This window comes from Astyanax mexicanus, chromosome 4, assembly GCF_023375975.1.
Source record: "Astyanax mexicanus isolate ESR-SI-001 chromosome 4, AstMex3_surface, whole genome shotgun sequence".
Classification (NCBI taxonomy): domain Eukaryota; kingdom Metazoa; phylum Chordata; class Actinopteri; order Characiformes; family Acestrorhamphidae; genus Astyanax; species Astyanax mexicanus.
This window is the reverse complement of record NC_064411.1, coordinates 49,528,464-49,546,825: the sequence shown is the minus strand read 5'-3', so window position 1 is coordinate 49,546,825 and position 18,362 is coordinate 49,528,464. Positions and strand designations below refer to the sequence as shown.

General features: G+C 37.4%; 1 protein-coding gene across 2 annotated transcripts in view; it reads left to right on the top strand.

Annotated features, from left to right (window-relative positions):
- Nucleotides 1-17,733: 17,733 nt before the first annotated feature.
- Nucleotides 17,734-18,362, top strand: part of tcf3a (transcription factor 3a) — a 41,060-nt gene continuing 40,431 nt past the window's right edge. The window contains exon 1 of one of the 2 annotated variants that reach the window (XM_007236617.4): nucleotides 17,734-18,305. The gene's annotated coding sequence lies outside the window, so the exon portion shown is untranslated. The remainder of the gene's footprint in view (nucleotides 18,306-18,362) is intronic. The other variant, XM_007236616.4, reaches the window with a different exon arrangement.

Sequence of the window (18,362 nt, the reverse complement as noted above, 5' to 3'; positions counted from 1 at the left end):
CATAGACTCCACATAGCCTGCCTCCTAGCGAAGCAGCCAGCACCAGGAGGCAGGCTATACAGAATCTATGTATATATGTCTGTCATTATCAGTACAGTGATGGTGGCACTCGAAGCTAAAGCTAGCGTTATGGGATGTAAACAGTGTTTTTTAAGAAGCTTTTTGTGCACTTTTTTAAGTTATTAAAGTTATTAATGCCTCGTTTTAAATGTCAGGGCTCCCCGGATTCTAGCAAGGAGGTGTGGAGCTACTTTGAGCCTGAATAACGGTGGAAAAAGCAATGTATTGGAGCAAATTATACCCCATGTCACCCAGTGTGAAGGGTGTTTGGACAAACTGTTAAAATTTCTGGATCTCAGAAAGCTTTGGGAGAGCGGAGATGTGCTTTGTATCAAAGGTAAGTACTTTTTATCATGTTTTACTACACCAAAATCCATTTTACACCAGATTTACACAACAATGACACAGATTATTGGCTTCATATGCAACAAAAGCAGCAGATAAGATATTAGTGTTCCTATAAGGTTAGAAGCTTGTGCAGACAGGAAGCGGCTGCATGGCTTAATAAATATTTTCCCATAGGCCCTAATGTGTGTGTGTGTCTGTGTGTTCTTTGGCAGGAGTTAGCAGAAAGGAACATGTAGCTCCGAGTTGCCATCTGACCCCCATTGAGAATGAAAGCGAGAGAATGGGGTTAGGTGTCTTGGCAAGTCTCAAACAATGGCAGCATATGTGTTGCGAAGCCCAAATGATGTCATATTGTCGTTTTGGCAAGCCGTGACTTCTCAGTCACACACACACATAGTCAGACACACACACACACACACAGAGCTGTTATTGTTGTTTAGTGCTCCCCTGATACACCCCCGCTCTCTCACACACACACACACACACACACACAGATACACACACACAGCCATGTTCTTCTAATCATAAATCTCACAACGTGTATGTGTGCGCTGCAGTTTTAACACTTAACAGTACAGTCTCAGTCTCTCTGTGTGTGTTTATATTCACTAAACTCATTCATTAAATCATGCAAAGACTGCTATAACCTGTGTTATAAGATATACGATATACTGTTATAAGATATATAGTGAAGGACCAGCTACTGACTGCACTGCTGACTTTCAGATGAGGTCACCTACAGCTTTACACAGAAGTACTGTGGGCAGGTTCACCATGAATGAAGTCATTCATTGAAATAATGACGTTAGTACAAGTATAGGTAGCCTAGCAAATAAACTATAGTATAAGGACTAAAGTATTGAGACAAATGCTTCATTCATTTTTTATTGTTTCCAAAACCAAGGGTATTAAAAGGCTCATTATCTATATATTATTGCACATTTGTCACTCATAATTTATTCATTCAATATATTTATAACACTTCAGTCTACACACAAATCATCTTTTTCGCAGATGAACCACTTTTTGTTTTCACTTTTAAATTTCTGTCATGCCTGTCCAGCTGCAAGTCTGGGTGGACAGTTTTAGCTCAAATTGGCATTTGAAGAAAACAATCAGGTGTTTCTGGACCCATATTTTCTCATGGTCATTAAGTCATGACCCACTTTTATAAAATGCAAACCAAACAAAATCCTAAATAAACATACATCTGCATACAAAGTGAATTTAATTTAAATAATTTAAAATATACAGTACAGGCCAAAAGTTTGAACACACCTTCTCTTTTTCAATGTGTTTTCTTTATTTTCATGACTATTTACATTGAAGATTCTCACTGAAGCATCAAAACTATGAATGAACACATGTGGAGTTTTATGTACTTTACAAAAAAGTTGGAATAACTAAAAACATGTTTTATATTCTAATTTCTTCAAAATAGACACCCTTTGCTCTGATTACTGCTTTGCACACTCTTGGCATCATCATTCTCTCAATGAGCTTTAAGAGGTGGCCACCTGAAGTGGTTTTCCAACAGTCTTGAAGGAAGGAGTTCCCAGAGGTGTTTATTAGCACTTGTTGCCCCTTTGCCTTCTTCACTCTGTGCTCCAGCTCACCCCCAAAACCATCTGGATTGGGTTCAGGTCCGGTGACTGTGGAGGTTCAGCTCATTTTTTGTTAAGTACATAAAACTCCACATGTGTTCATTCATAGTTTTGATGCTTCAGTGAGAATCTACAATGTAAATATCAGTCATGAAAATAAAGAAAACGCATTGAAAAAGAGAAGGCGTGTCCAAACTTTTGGCCTGTACTGTATATGTATAAACGTTACTACAATAAAATGAAATATCAAAACTGCACAAAATAAATAAGGGCACAAAATTAGACTTAAACTAGATTCCTCCTGGTGCTACATTTGGTAAACTTCATCAGATCATATATTGTGATGAAATGTCTAACCTCTAAATTCACCTTTTGCAGGCTTACGGTGTGAATATTTATAAAATAAATATTTAAGTAAAAAGAAATTCATGAAGATCAACATATTTATTTTTTTGGAACACAAGATACTAAGTAGAATTTTTGGGCACATTAATTGGTACAACAAAATAATCCAACACATTTTTTTTTTATTATTAAATAAACTGCTATCTTATTATTTTCAGAAAGTAAGTCCTTATTTTGAGATAGTAAGTCATTATTTTGAGATACTACCTCAATATTTTGACATCCTAAGTCATTACTTTGATATAGTAAGTCATTATTTCAAGTTACTTTCTCATTATTTTGTGATACTAAGTCATTTATTTGAGATAGTAATTCATTATTTGAATTAACTATCTCATTATTTTGACATGCTAAATCATTACTTTGATATAGTAAGTTTATTATTTAGAGATACTTTCTCATTATTTTGAGATACTAAGTCATTATTTTGAGATAGCAAGTGTGATTGCTTTTGGGAAAAAGTTTTTTCTTTCAAAATAATGACTTACTATCACAAAAGAATGAGATTGTATCACAAAATAATGACTTACTATCAAAAAATAATAACAGTATCTGACAATTATGAGATAGTGTCTCAAAATAATGACTTAATTTCTCAAAATAATGAGATAGCAGTTTACTTAATAATAAAAATGTGCTGGGTAATTTTTTTTTTATGTGGCGGAATGGGCTTATGTTTTAAGTTCTGCTAACTTAAGTTTTAATTACCCATTACTTAACTTTTTTCAAGGCAAACCGGTTTCCTCAATTTTTTTAAGTAAATTCAAGTTATCTGGGCTTACCGTGTAGTTAAACCCAGTTAGTTTATTGTTATCTCAGTGTTTTAAACCTGCTGCTGTGTGTCAGTGTTTTGTCTTTTTGTTTGCTGTCTTTAATCATTGCTTATCTAATGAGTGTAAACCCTCTCTGCATCACACACTTCCTTTCTTTACCTGCACCGCTGAGACCGCAGCTCAGCACAGTAGCACGGTGCTCGACTGCAAAGGTATGCATGTGTGTTTGTGTGTGTGTTCACAGGAAGTGTGTGCTGTGTGTACTGTAGAAGGAGCGTGGGCGTTCAAACAGGGCCTCCCCAAAAATACTCTCTGTAACAGGGATCCCGGAGTAAAATGCTGCAGTTGATGGTGACCACTACTAACTTAAAGTTAAAGATGGCTGACTATTGCCTCCTTTTAAACATTGTTATTTAATGAACACAGTGAAATGTTAGCTGTCAGTTCAACCTTCTGTGATTCCGTAGCCATAAACAACAAGAGAAGATAGTTGACCTCTCTCTTTCTAAGTGGGTTTGTACCCCAGTTAACACCAAGCGTGGTGCTAGCTTCTGTAAGCCTCTGTTAGCTGCTGTAACATAATTGGTGGTTAGTGTTCTCCTCCAAGCATGTTGATCTGTCTAAGGCTACGTTCACATTACCAGGCTTAGATCTGATTTTTTCATGGCTGTGTGAACGTGCCAAATTAGTTTTAAATCAGATTAGAGTCACTTTCATATGTGGTCCTAAATCAGATACGTATTCGATTTATGGATATGCAACATGAATGTGAACAGTCAAATCAAAATTCCTGCGTCTTTTTGCTTTTTTATGCATGCGCTACGTGCTTCTCTCTCGTTCCCACAACACATCTCTTGGTGTAGCTGTGCAGCTATAGCTGCCAAAACAGCAAAAGCAAACCGCCTGGCCTTTTTTCACCTCCTCGACCTGAGCATGAACGTCAGACCAGCTGTTTACTCTCCACTCCAGCAAAAGATGCTCCACATATAAGCTGAGAACAACAGTTTGAAAAGAGGCGGTGCTAGTCTTCACCCTCCTGGTGTTGTGGCATCACCAGTGATGTGTTTGTGTATACAGCCCTGGAAAAAAATAAGAGACTTTAAAATGATGAGTTTCTTTGATTTTACCAAATTGAAAATCTCTGGAATATAATCAAGAGGAAGATGGATGATCACAAGCCATCAAACCAAGCTGAACTGCTTGAATTTTTGCACCAGGAGTAAAGGCATAAAGTTATCCAAAAGCAGTGTGTAAGACTGGTGGAGGAGAACATGCCAAGATGTATAATGAAAACTATAATTAAAAAACATTGTTATTTCACCAAATATTAATTTCTGAACTTTTAAAACGTTATGAATATGAACTCTTTGCATTATTTGAGGTCTGAAAGCTCTGTTTTTTTTTTTGTTATTTCAGCCATTTCTCATTTTCTGCAAATACATGCTCTAAATGACAATATTTTTATTTGGAATTTGGGAGAAATGTTGTCTGTAGTTTATAGTATAAAACAACAATGTTCATTTTTTTTAAACACATACCTATAAATAGCAAAATAAGATAAACTGATTCAGAAACTGATTTTTTTTTTCCAGAGCTGTATGGATGTGATTTTTACCTCTTGTTTCTTGTCTGTTTGCATGGACAGTTCTAGCAATTTTATCCAGGCCCTGCCAGTCATGATCATTACATCACTGCGCTGTCCACTGTGAGTGGTAATGCTTTGTATGAAGCATTCCCAGATCGAGGAATGTTCTCTCATCTTACTAGAACTTGCTAGATAATTAATGTTGCCTTATTATGAACCTACTGGCCAGTGTTCAGCCTCACTCACCAGATAACCCCTCACAACATTAGAGGTATTTGCATCACATGACATTTGGCATTCCAATGTAACACTGTCCTTTTACTAGATTACTTAACGCGACTCGTCAGTGACAGACATTAGAAATAAGTAGGACAGAGTGCGATGATATTGAGCCCCTGAACTACATTCATGCGGTTTACTGCCCCTAAAAAAGAAGGACGGAGCAGTGTGAACTGATGAGTTAGCAAATGGCTTGCAAGTCTCAGAGGAAATGGTGCACATGTGAGAGCGAGAGAAGAAAAACTTTGAAGCTGCATCTGTGGTGGGCTTCGTGTGTACATGTTTGTGTGTGTGAGGGTGTTTGTTTTTGTGCGGCTCTAGGCTCAGAATGTCTCGTCTTTGTAGGGCACTAGCAAATGTTAGTAGGTCTTGACTTCATAACAGCGGTACCATGCACTAAATGTCCAATTTTTTGTTTATCTTTTAAAGAATGCAGCTTTTAGCTAGTTAAAATGGTTGCACAATTGCTATCACAGATGTGCAAATGCACACACACACACTAGTATCTCTAGAGAAGTATAGCCATTAGAATAGAACTCTAGAATAGGAGCAGATAGACATGAATCTGTTGGCTGATGCCTAATGCAAGGTGTGTGTTAAAGGGGTTTAAAGCCCCCAAAATTGACCAATAGAGCAGTGGAAGAGCTGTGTTCTCTAGAATGATGATGATAATGATGATGCTCAAATCCTCACAGCAATGTTCCAAAATCTTGTAGGAAGGTCAAATTAATCCCTGAGCATTAGAAACAGTTACTCAAACAAAAGCAGGAGCAGCTCTTTGTTTTTTTAAATACCCTTGATTTCTGAAAAAAAAACTATTAATTTATCAGGTGTCCCAAAACTTATGTCCATTTAGTGTGTTAACTTGATATTAGCAACTTGACATTAGCATTTACTTTACTAATGAATGCAATCAAATATTAAGTTGAAGTATAATAATTCAGTTACTGCAACAAAAATAGAATAAACTCTTCTACTAAACAACAAATAAGCAGGTCTCCCAATACTTTTGTCCATATAGGGATACATATGGGATATACCTGTATGTTCCCATGTCCTGACAAGGTATCAAAACCGTTGTAAGTCTGTGTGTATATCCCCTTCGCTTCTGCGTGGCTTTTTATGAGAATTGTAAACCACTAGGCCACAGCGCGCCTACCGGTGTCTTGTCACAAGGTGTAATTCGCTAGAAACAGGTGCATAATCATCTCGCAGTGTTCAGCGTACCCCACTCAACCACATGTGAACCACCTTGCCTGCTGTGTCTCACAACAACTGCCCGGTAATGCCCCATGGGCTTCAGTAGCATGTATGGATCGCATTAGATGATAGGAAAAAACATTCATATGTTTATATTATGGTCAAATGTATCACAATTATCAGCTGGTATATTATTTGACTATATATAATAACATAGTGTAACAAAAAATAAGTAGTTCTTCAGGTATAAAAAGATTACCCTCGGAAACTGTTTATTTCTGTTTGTAAATAAGGGTTAATCTACAGTTACAGTAGATACAGAGTCAACAGTTTAATCTGTTGTGCTCATACATCTGTGTCATGCACATGCATGCAAAAATGAGACGTTTTCGTTACAACACCAGTTCTTTTTTTCTTCTATTGTTTAAAAGGTGATGATAGCCTGCCTCAGCTTTAATGTGTGAAACCTTACTTAAACAAACATTAATGTGTGTTTATAATACGAGCAAATTTATCACAATTATTAGCTGGTATATTATTTTACTATAAATGATAACATAGTGTGACATAGTGTAACATAGTAATTCTTCAGGTATACAAAATTACCCTCGGAAACTGTTTATTTCTGTTTATGAGTAAGGGTTAATCTACAGTTACAGTAGATACAGAAATGACCAGTTTAATCTGTTGTGCTCATACATCTGTATCATACACATGCATGCAAAAGGGAGTGGGTTTTCGGTACAACACCAGTTCTTTTTCTTCTTCTATTGTTTAATATGCAAGAATCGCCTGCCTTAACTTAACTGTAATTGATCTGAAAGTTCGAAAATGCAAAAATGCATTTATACTATGAATGCCCCATTGGTATTAGTAATATGCAATAAAAACACATTAGATAATATGGAAAAAACATTAATGTGTTTAGAATAGAGTCAAATTCATAAGAATTATCATCTATTACATTATTTTACTATTTTACTATATATAATAACAAAGTGTGCCATAAAAAAGTACCTCTTCAGGTGTACAAGATTACCCTCTGATTCCTTTTATGTCTGTTTATGAATAACGGTTAATTTACAGTTACAGTAGATACAGAAATCACCAGTTTATATCAGAATGATGCGCACGCATCCAAAGGAGAGATGATTTTCAGTACAACATCAGTTATTTTTCTTCTTCTATTGTTTAACAGGTGACGATTGCCTGCCACAACTTCCAACTTCCAACCAGACCATGATTCACTTGATAGATTTTGTTTAGTTGTACCACATTTTAGATCTTTGGTCCAGACTGTGGTTTACAGCACTTTTTGCACCTTCTGGGTTGGTTCTGACCAAAACAATAGGTGTGAATGAACCCTAATTCTAAGGGACAACTGGACTATGTATTAAGAAAAAGGCCAGCCGTAGCCTAAAGGTCAGGAAAGCAGGCTTGGTACTGGAAAAGGTCATCGATTCACTCCCCTGGACTGGCACGAAGGGAGGGTGGGCGGAGTTAAGGAACAGGACTTTCTCCTCCCTCTATGATCACAGCTGAGGTACTTAATGCCCAATTGATCCATGGGCACTGAGATGGCTACCCGCCGCTATGGGTGTGTGTGTGTGTTCTCACTAGCCAAATTTGCTAATGATTGAATGTAGGAACCTGTGTGTGATTGTGTGTTCACTGCCATAGATGGTTTAAATGTGTTTGTTTGAATGATGATGATGACATACTGTGCAGATTTCTAATTCAGCCAGAAAAAAACAAATTCACTGGTATATTTCCATAATTAAGTTGACAGTAAACTTTAATGTACAATATAAATAAATCCTGTTACTGTCTGTTGTCTGTTGAAAACTGATGAACATCTCTGTAACACATACACATCATAAAAAGGAATCAACTGGCTGCAGATCATTTTCAGTGGTGAGTTCCGCTTTTGTCTCAGTGGGGTCTTTTAATCACTTATTAGTCCCAACAGTGGTTAAATTATCCTCTGCATTTAACTTATCTGTACAGTGAAAACACACATATGCACTTGTGAGTACACACAAACATACATAGACACTTGTGAGAACACACAAACGCACATAGACACTTGTGAGTACACACAAACGCACATAGACACTTGTGAGTACACATAAACACACATAGACACTTGTGAGTACACACAAACACACATACATTTGTTAGTACACCCAAACACACATAGACACTTGTGAGTACACACAAATACACATAGACACTTGTGAGTACACACAAACACACATAGACACTTGTGAGTACACACAAATGCACATAGACACTTGTGAGTACACACAAATACACATAGACACTTGTGAGTACACACAAATACACATAGACACTTGTGAGTACACACAAATACACATAGACACTTGTGAGTACACACAAACACACATAGACACTTGTGAGTACACACAAATACACATAGACACTTGTGAGTACACACAAATACACATAGACACTTGTGAGTACACACAAACACACATACATTTGTTAGTACACCCAAACACACATAGACACTTGTAAGTACACACAAACACACATAGACACTTGTGAGTACACACAAATGCACATAGACACTTGTGAGTACACACAAACGCACATAGACACTTGTGAGTACACACAAATGCACATAGACACTTGTGAGTACACACAAACACACATAGACACTTGTGAGAACACACAAACACACATAGACACTTGTGAGTACACACAAACACACATAAACACTTGTGAGTACACACAAACACATAAAAACAATTGTAAATTACATTTACAACTGAAAACCTTGACAAAATGAGACATATATGCTTATATTAAGCAAAATAATCTGCCAATGGGGTAAGCAATGTTTTCTTAGTAATATTTCTTCAAATAATAAGTAAATATATCTGATTTCCTAGCTTAGGTTTGGACACAGGAATCAGAATAACTTGTGCTTGTTTTGAGATTAAATTATTTAATAATAAATGAGAGTGATTAAGGATGTTGTTCCTAAAATAATACACTTAAAATTCTTGGTAAGACAAAATTTCTTATCGGACAGAAAAAAATTTATTTATTTTAATGAAATTAGATCATTTCACTTGCAAACCCAGATTTAGTTTTTGCAGTGTATTAAACATGGTATCACAAATCCACAGCTACTGCAAAATCTGCAGGAATTACATGAATATTCCAGCAGCATTGGGTGTATTATTGTAAGACACCCTTAGGAACCTCTACATCTCCATGACGAGGTGTATTGTTAATGTGTATCTCAATGAAAAGGACAACGAGTTACCTATATAAGTCTACATTAGTCAGATACTACCTTCTGTGTGCAACTATTTTTTGCAACCATATTTTGACATTGACTGTATACACCAGTATGCACCCAGTACAGCAGTGTCAAAAAGTGCTGTGCCTTCTCTATGCCACTGCTTGTGTGTGTGTGCATGTGCGTGTGTGTTTATTGGTGAACATTCATGCCAAAAAAATGCTCCATTCTTGGAACACATCCCTCTGTTTCCTCAAAAGACTCTGCTGTTTGGCTATTTATGGGTACTTGTGACCTGCTTTTGTTTATTGACTGCAAAAGTCCAAGGAGATGAGGAAACGCAATTTAAGAAATGCAATTTTGTTAAGTCATGCTACTATGATTACAAACTCTTAGGCACACGGCCTAATGAGCATTGATCCGCTCAATCTGCGTCATCATGAAAGTGAATTTTTCTTTTGATCACTTTAGTTTTTTTTCCGTTTCATCTCAGTATCTGCTTGTCCTGGTCAGCGAGGCAGTGAACCTACAGCCTGTTTGGACACTGAGCACAAGGAAGGACATCACAGTGGACAGGGCATCAATTCATCACGGGTTTCATTTCATCTTCACTCAAAGTCTCTATTTATTTTAAATAAAAAGCAGTAATATTCAGAATGTTTATATCAAATCCTGGCATGCTCATCTCTGCAACATCTGATATAATAATGCGAAACACAGAGTGGTCTGGTAGGTTTGTTGGATGTAACTGCAGCATTTCATAAATGATCAAAATAAATTAAACAGTATGCTCAAAAACACATAGGACCCCATTTTAGTTATCTATGTTGCACCGGTCAATTGTTGATCATGCAACTGGTTTTAGGGCATGTCGTTGTGTCTTTGGTATTGTGAGGGCTCAAAAAAAATACGCCTTGCAGCTCGAAATTCGCAAAAGGCATGTACTAATTCTCTTAATTAATCAGGCATGTGCTTTGGGTGTAACATGAAATAAATCAATCAGTGTGACAGTCGCCATTCTCTTTAAGAGGCAGGTGAGCTCTGACTTTGGCGCATTCCTATCTTAACAGCGCGGCATTCACCCTGTAAATGTATGCCAGCAGCTCATTTAAGGGAACAGCAATGTTATTTTATTCTTTATTTTGATTATTGTTGAGTTAAAAGTTGAGTGTGCGCTCTGCTGCACATCCGTGTGTGTGTGTTTAATGAGCGGGGGTGTACACACACTGGGAGCACCTATAAAAATGAACTCTGACGGTTGACTGTTGTCAGGGTTTTAATCAGTCAGTGGAGCTCCTGTGTTTTCCCCAACCAAAATAGCAACACGCCAGAAATTTTCCTGATCACACCTCACTTCCAGACCGCCACGGCCATCATTGTAGATTTAGTCCTAAACTCTGACGCTATTTAAAACGTACATTGTGGTACCAGGCCATTATGGTTGTAAAATTAATATACTTGGCTTTGCAGGAATGGTAGCAGAAGCATGATGCCATTTATTGTAATATTTTATCATATTTTGCCCTCTCACCACTTATAAACACTACTAATTTCAATATAAAAGAAAAATCCTAAGGACTGCTGCTTTAAGGACAGCCTGTTTTTAAAAAAATATTCTGTTTTTATCATGTTACAAGAACCCTTCAACATCTTGTACTCACCTTTTGTGTCTGGTAATACCATTTGAGCTGCTAATTAATGCTAAAATTATAAGCTATACTCCAGCACAGACTGCTTTTTGATGAGGGGGCAATGTGGGGCAACCAATTAAACACAGGCCATTTACATATATCTGTCTTTAGAGCACAGTAACTGAATTAACTGAGATAAATGAACTGCGACTAAGGGTGTAGAGGTACGTCTATTTGTACCAGACCATCATGGTATGGGCTCATTTTTAACACAGTAGCATAAAAATTGTACAATACATGTAATAGTGTTTAAGTGTCAGTCCGTATTATTTTGTTTTTAAACTAATGTTTTTTGGATACAATCAGGGTTCCCTTTCAGACAGCTTTCTCTTGCGTCCACAGTTAATCCTGTTGTATGTGGTTCATCTTTCTTGGTGGTATGCTGACATTACCCTGGATACCGTGGCTCTTGATGCATCACAATGATTTGAGTTTACCGTTTTGAGCTAAACTATGCTCTTACCCTGCTAATTGAACCTTCACACTCTGCTCTTACTGGTGCAATAATGTGCAATTAATGAAGATTGGCCACCAGGCTGCTCCAATTTAGCCATGAAACCTCCCACACTAAAATGATAGGTGTTTCAGTTTCATTGTCCAACCCCTGTATGTGGCCTTCAGGATGATGTCTTCTCCAGGGACATCCATGCATTTGTCAACAAGAATGACTGTGAAAGAAGAAGACCTGACCCAAGAGGACTTAAACCCTAGCCAAGTTTTACATTGGATTGAATGAGATTTCGACTAGATGACCTTCTGTAAAGCGTGTCCGACCTAGCAACAGTTTCTGCACCAAAACACACATTTGTGGGTGGAGCATGAACGGGTCACTTCCCTCAGCTGAGGTCATTTGAGTACCGGGCTGCCAGTGAGCAATCTATAAACAGAGGCGCTATAGACTAGGCGAGTTTGCTAAACTGGAGGTTAATGTATGTTGCCCCCTGTGAGGCCTGCTTCATTAAGGCCTGTGCGTTATTTGCCCCGGTCTATTGTAATGTGCAGCCAGTCTCGTCTCTGGTGCGCTCTGGCCGTAAGGGGTGGTGGTTACCATGGTTTCGGCAGTCCTGGCGGATGCTTTCAGTTAGCTAATCCAGCCTGAACCTCTCCAGCCCCTGCGCTGAATGCTCTTCATGTCAGACACAGCTGCTCCTTCTTTCAGTTCCAAGCATTCATGAGGCAGCCAGAGCCTGCGCGGCTCCGCCAAGGACCCGGAGCTTGGGGGCTTTACTGGCTGAGCTAGAGTAAGCTCCATCAAACGTGCTGCATGACTGAATGCTCTAACCCCAAAACGCTGATCCCCACTGATCCTGAACTCACATTTCTGGACATTTCTTGGCAATTAGTTTGTGGAGCCGAGGAATTTATCGTGATGTTCTTTCGGTCAGCATTGATTTGAATCAGGAACAGGAAAAGTAGAAAGTTTTACGGATATGAAGAACTTCAGTACTGATCACTTTAACTGCTGCTCAATCATTCGGTAGAGCACATCTACCTGAGTTACCATGGGCCTAGTCTTGGACTAAACAGCATTTTCACATTTTGAAAGGAGATTTTACATTGAAATCTAAAAAATAGTCTAAGACTAGACTTAACCCTGGTTCGGAAATCTGCCCCTAAATCATACTGTAGAGGGTGCTGAACTTAACCCAACCTGATAGTGCCATCTCTACCAATCAACAAAGGCATGTTAGACTTAAAATAAGCAAAAATCCATTGTTTTTCCATGCCCTTTTCAGATCTCATCAATTAATCCCTGTTTGTAACACTGTATTAATTGTTAGAATGTTATATTTTTCAGTGGTAAGCATAGTATTATGTTACAAATAGTAGTATTTAAGCAAATTCCGGTGTCAATTAATAGAATACCATGATTTTACTCAAAATACACTGTTTTATTATTATAATTATTTTGTAGTTTAATAGTGTTCTGATCAGAAACGTTTGATAGAAGTGTATATTTCTAAAACGGTGGTCTATAAAATGAAAAACTTTATGTTTATGTTATCGCTTTAACCAAATGTAAAAACAAATCCATTGTTTTGCCAATGCACATCACAAAGCACTATAGGATCCTAGGAGGGTTATCACTTATATCCTATACAAACATATATTACACAGACATACTGTAGGTGTTCCCTGAATCACAAGACAAATGACAGTATTATGGGAATTGCAAACTGAAATATTATTTAAACCTGTCAATTTATCCACATGTTTATAGTCTACAGCTACGCTTAATCCCGGTCCGGGCAACTGCCCTACAACGGGGCAATTCACACTAAATTCACACCAGTCTGAATGACTCTGTTTACATCTCAATGACTGAATACCCTCTTTAAAGCAGTTCTGTTTTTTTTTGTTAGCTTACTTAAAATAAAATTTGAATATTATACCAATTGGTACTTCTGGCAGTGTGCCAAGTCCTGCTGGAAAATGAAATCCACATCTCCATAAAAGTTGTCAGCAGAGGGAAGCCAGCGCAGTGTCTACCAGGAGATTTTACAGCACTTCATGCTTCCTTCTGATGACAACTTTTATGGAGCCAAAAGTCCCAATTTTTTCCTGAAATACAGACTTTTGGGTTATTATTGGCTGTAAGCCATAATCATGATCAATAAAAGAAACAAACACTTTAAATAGATCACTCTCTGTGTAATACATCTATATAATATATGAGTTTCACATTTTTTACTGAATTACTGAAATAAAGTAACTTTTCAATTATATTAAAATATTTTTAGATGAATCTGTATTGGATGGAGCACCATCATTCCAGAGAACAATACGTCTCTTAATACGTCTCTACAGGGACTAGACAAGCTGTGTGTGCATTTACACATCTGTGTCAGCAGTAGGTGCAGCTGACAGTATTCATTATGAGAGGTGTCCACAAACATTACGTAGGCTAGAGAACATATAGCGCACTGTATCTGAGTTCGCTTTTTTGGTTTACTCTCAATTCCTCACGTGTCGCTAACGGATTAGCGCATTGTTGTGGCCAACTTCTTCCCTTCCCCACAGTTTACTACTCTGTTGTCATCTCAAGTTTTACTCATTCCTATCCTCCTATGTCTGTCTGAGTCATAATCCAAGCAGACACGTTTGATGTTCTGGTTCTCGTTTAAAATTGTTTCCCTTTTGAAAAATGTATACACCATTTATGGATGGAATATTTGCATGGTATTGTCTTTATCTTTATCTTTACAGCATGAGAAGTCAAATAACCCAGTCAGGACAGACCAACTATTCCATATAAGCATGGACAGACCAACATCTCTCTAAAGTAAAGCCACCACAGGTCTGGTGCCTATGCTGGCTGGTTGCAGTATGATGTGTAGCTCCGCCTATCCCTATGTTTACATTTTGTTTAAACATTATGCCCATTTTCTATCAATTTTTTTCTGCTCTAAACTGTATTTCTATCTCCACTGTCTAACTAACAGTGTTCCCTGTGCTAATATTGCCTATTTTTGAAATATTATTTTATAATACCGTAAGAATACAGGGTTACATTTTGGCATGATATGTTTGATAGATTTGGCTATCAATGATTGTCTAGTCGAGCTTTCAGGCAACTTGATACTTAGCTAGTTAATCATACTATTATATATAATTTCTTATAACTGTGTGTTTTGTTGGTCGCATTAACTGAAACTTGATACAAAGATCTTTGCAGGTTTTCTGGCATGTGAAATGTTAGTGTGAAATGTGATTTAGCTAGTTTGCTAGATACTATTTATTAGCCAACCAGCTAACGTTGTATTTAACCAGTTCATGTATTAGTTTAGTTAATGTAAAATAGTTTATGCGATTTAGCAAGCTGCCTATATGGCAATGCATGCAGACCCTCACACAGTATATACAGTCCAAATACAGTCATTAGAACATTTAATTGTGAATCATGAAGAAGCTGTAAAAAAAGACCGTAGTACATCTAGATCTTGTCCAGGGTTTAGAAGTTTGTTTTAAAGATAACATTCTTTAAATGACACTGAAATCTACATAACATAATAAAATTACAACTTTCTTGAACTTAATTATCTGTCATATTGCAGAAAATAGCATAACATCAGTTGAAGGGCCTAAACACTGAGATAGTTTCCTGTTTGTCTGTGTCAAAGGGTTAAAATGCAAAACAACAATTCTCAGAAATATTTACGTGTATTATAAATTTTAAACCAACTGTAGGCGTGAAATAAATATGTCAGGGTTGTTTTTCTCTTGTTCTCTTTCATTTCCACAGGAATCTTCTGATAAACACATTCAGGCCAGCACCTGAGGCTAGGTGATATGACTGAATTGACTCATCAGGGTATATCCCATTGCTCTCACTCACGTACCCACGTACCCCTTTAAACCACAATGACCTCATAAAATCTCACGCAGGCTTCTGTTTTCACTGTCTGGCACCAAATGTTCGTGCTTCCTCCTCTTTTTAGAGCTCACACAAAGTCCATTTACACCTCCATGGGTGAAAAAGCCATTTGCCCCTTTAGGTAGCAGTTCGTTCAGCCTCAGATTAGCAGAGGTGTTGGGCCTTGTATCTGTGATCACTGTAGAGGATGTGTTGGAGGTGTTTACACCAAATATGCCTGGAATTTGAAACATCAGAAGGCTACAAAGGAGGAAATTTAGAAAAATATTTGTGGCTAACATATTGTAGCACTGGATAGCCATAGCAATAGCAAATAAATTAGCACAAGTGAGCTAAAGGCAAACATGGGGTCAGTGTTAGTCATGTTAGTGTTTTTCAGCACCAGACAATGTTTATACCAATTAAGGTCATTTGCCAGTCATTTTACTTTTTTAGAAATCCATATCCAAGAAGTGTCATCTTGTTTTGCAAATACTCACAAAGATGCATGAATGAAGAACACAAGCAGTTTTTGTATGAAACACTGAAGCCTTTCTGCTTCACTCAACCCAACCAAACTATTTTGTGAAACTCCATACTGCCTCTTCCCATCTACATATCTCACTACATCAGTCTAACAAAAAATAAACAGAACAAATAAGGGGGAAACAATGTTTTCTTTTTTTGTAAGCATGTTTTTAGCATGCCAGACGCTGACCCTATCAAGAACTACTACAGCGTCACTACAGCACAGATACGCATATATTAGGGCTGGACAATATGGCAAAAAATATACATCATGATATATTTTCAGGCAATACAACAGAATTTCAATGTTGATATGAACATTATAAAAGCTGGTGATAAAGTAAAAATATTATATTACAATATTTAAAGGCATTTTCACGATACACAGTATTTATCATATTTTGACAGGCAGACAAAATGCATCAGCACAGTACAGGGACTCTTGTTTAATTTAATGTAGAGTTGGGTTGGTGTTCTGACGATATCCTTTATATGCTTATTAATGATACAAATAAAATATCGATATTATATATCTTAAAGCAAAAACTAATACAAATTTATCCGATGGAAAATTGAAGAAAAAGTCAGAAACATTCCTAATAAATAATCTTCACTTGTCTTAAGTTTTCTTAAATTTTTGCTGCACATCTTTTAGGTACACTCTCTGTAATTAAATGTAACAGTTGGGTCGGTGATCCTTAAGTACTGATGTACTGACTATATGGTTATTGACTAAAAATATTGATATAGAGACAGTTTCTGAATCAGTTTCTCTGAATCAGTTTCTCTCTTTGCTATTTATAAATATATGTTTGAGTAAAATGAACATTGTTGTTTTATTCAATAAGCTACGAACAACTCCAAATAAAAATATTGTAATTTAGAGAATTTATACACAGAAAATGAAATAAAAAAGAGATGCAGAGCTTTCAGACTTCAAATAATGCAAAAAGGAGCTTTAAGAGCTCAGAAATCAATATTTGGTGTTTTTTTATTACAGTTTTCATGCATCATGGCATGTTCTTCTCCACCAGTCTTACACACTGCTTTTGGATAACTTTACATCACTCCTGGTGCAAGTTCAGCTCGGTTTGTTGCCTTGTGATAATCCATCTTCTTCTTGATTATATTCCAGAGGTTTTCATCATTTCTAAATGATCTCATTTTTTTCCAGAGCTATATATATATATAGATTGATATTTTAACAATCTGCATTTCTGTGATAACTTTTTGGTAAAGTGCAGTAAATTAGCTTGCTACTCCTTTAAGCCAAAACTACCAAGTCTATCCAATAGTCTCCACTTGTCTTTACTTTAGCGTAAATTGTCCGTTTTTATAACAACACATCTTATTTAATTAAATATCCCCCCGGATTTGAAGTCTGCGCGGTATGTTACACAAAACAATAAACAGTTTTCAATGGCTTCCTGTTTTTCCATGCTATTCTTTCAAAGCCAGGCTAGGGTGTGCAAGGAAAAGGGGGCGGTGCCTTCGAGTCCATTGTGAAAGCTATTGGCCGCCGCGCTTGTCAATCAGACGCTGCGAGGCTTTCTATTGGCCGGCGCTGTGGGTTTATCTCCGCTCTATCTCTCCCTGCGCTTCGAGTCTACTCACTCACTCGCTGTTTGGCTTGTGCCGTGTCACTCCGCGCGCTGGCCTAGTGCTCGGCAGTTTGTACAGAACAACAGCCGGCAGCTTGTGCGTTGAAATTAGGGAGGATATGGTTGATTTTTTTGGGCGTTGCAGCTTTAAAAGCATCGTAGATTTGGGTTGATATAAGACGACGACGTGAAATATTCCGTTTTTTTGCATTTGGGCGTTTGAAATCGGACACCGCTGTAACGTCCTCGTTTTTTTTCCGCGGAGGGATACAGTGTTGGGGATGACAATGTGGAGGAGGTGGCTGCAATGTCTACTCGGAAGATGAAACGGTCAGAGTAGTTGTAGCGAGCGAGGCAGCGAAGGAAAAACGGAGGCTTATAACTTATGCAGAGTTTATTTTCCGCAGTTATTACGCCGCGATTCGACTTTTAAGGGCTTTGCCTGACTTTTCAAGGATACGAGAGGACGCAAAACTCCATTTATCTCGATTTGTGGAGCTTTAAAAAAGCGTGGAGGGGGATTTTGTCCCCCAACTTAATGTGGCTTTTTCTCTCTCTCTCCTGAAAACACTCCTGTTGGATGCTGAACGGTCCAACCGACGAAAGGTAGGTTCAAATGAATGTTTATAAACGTTTATTTAATTTAAGGAGCAGATAAAAAAC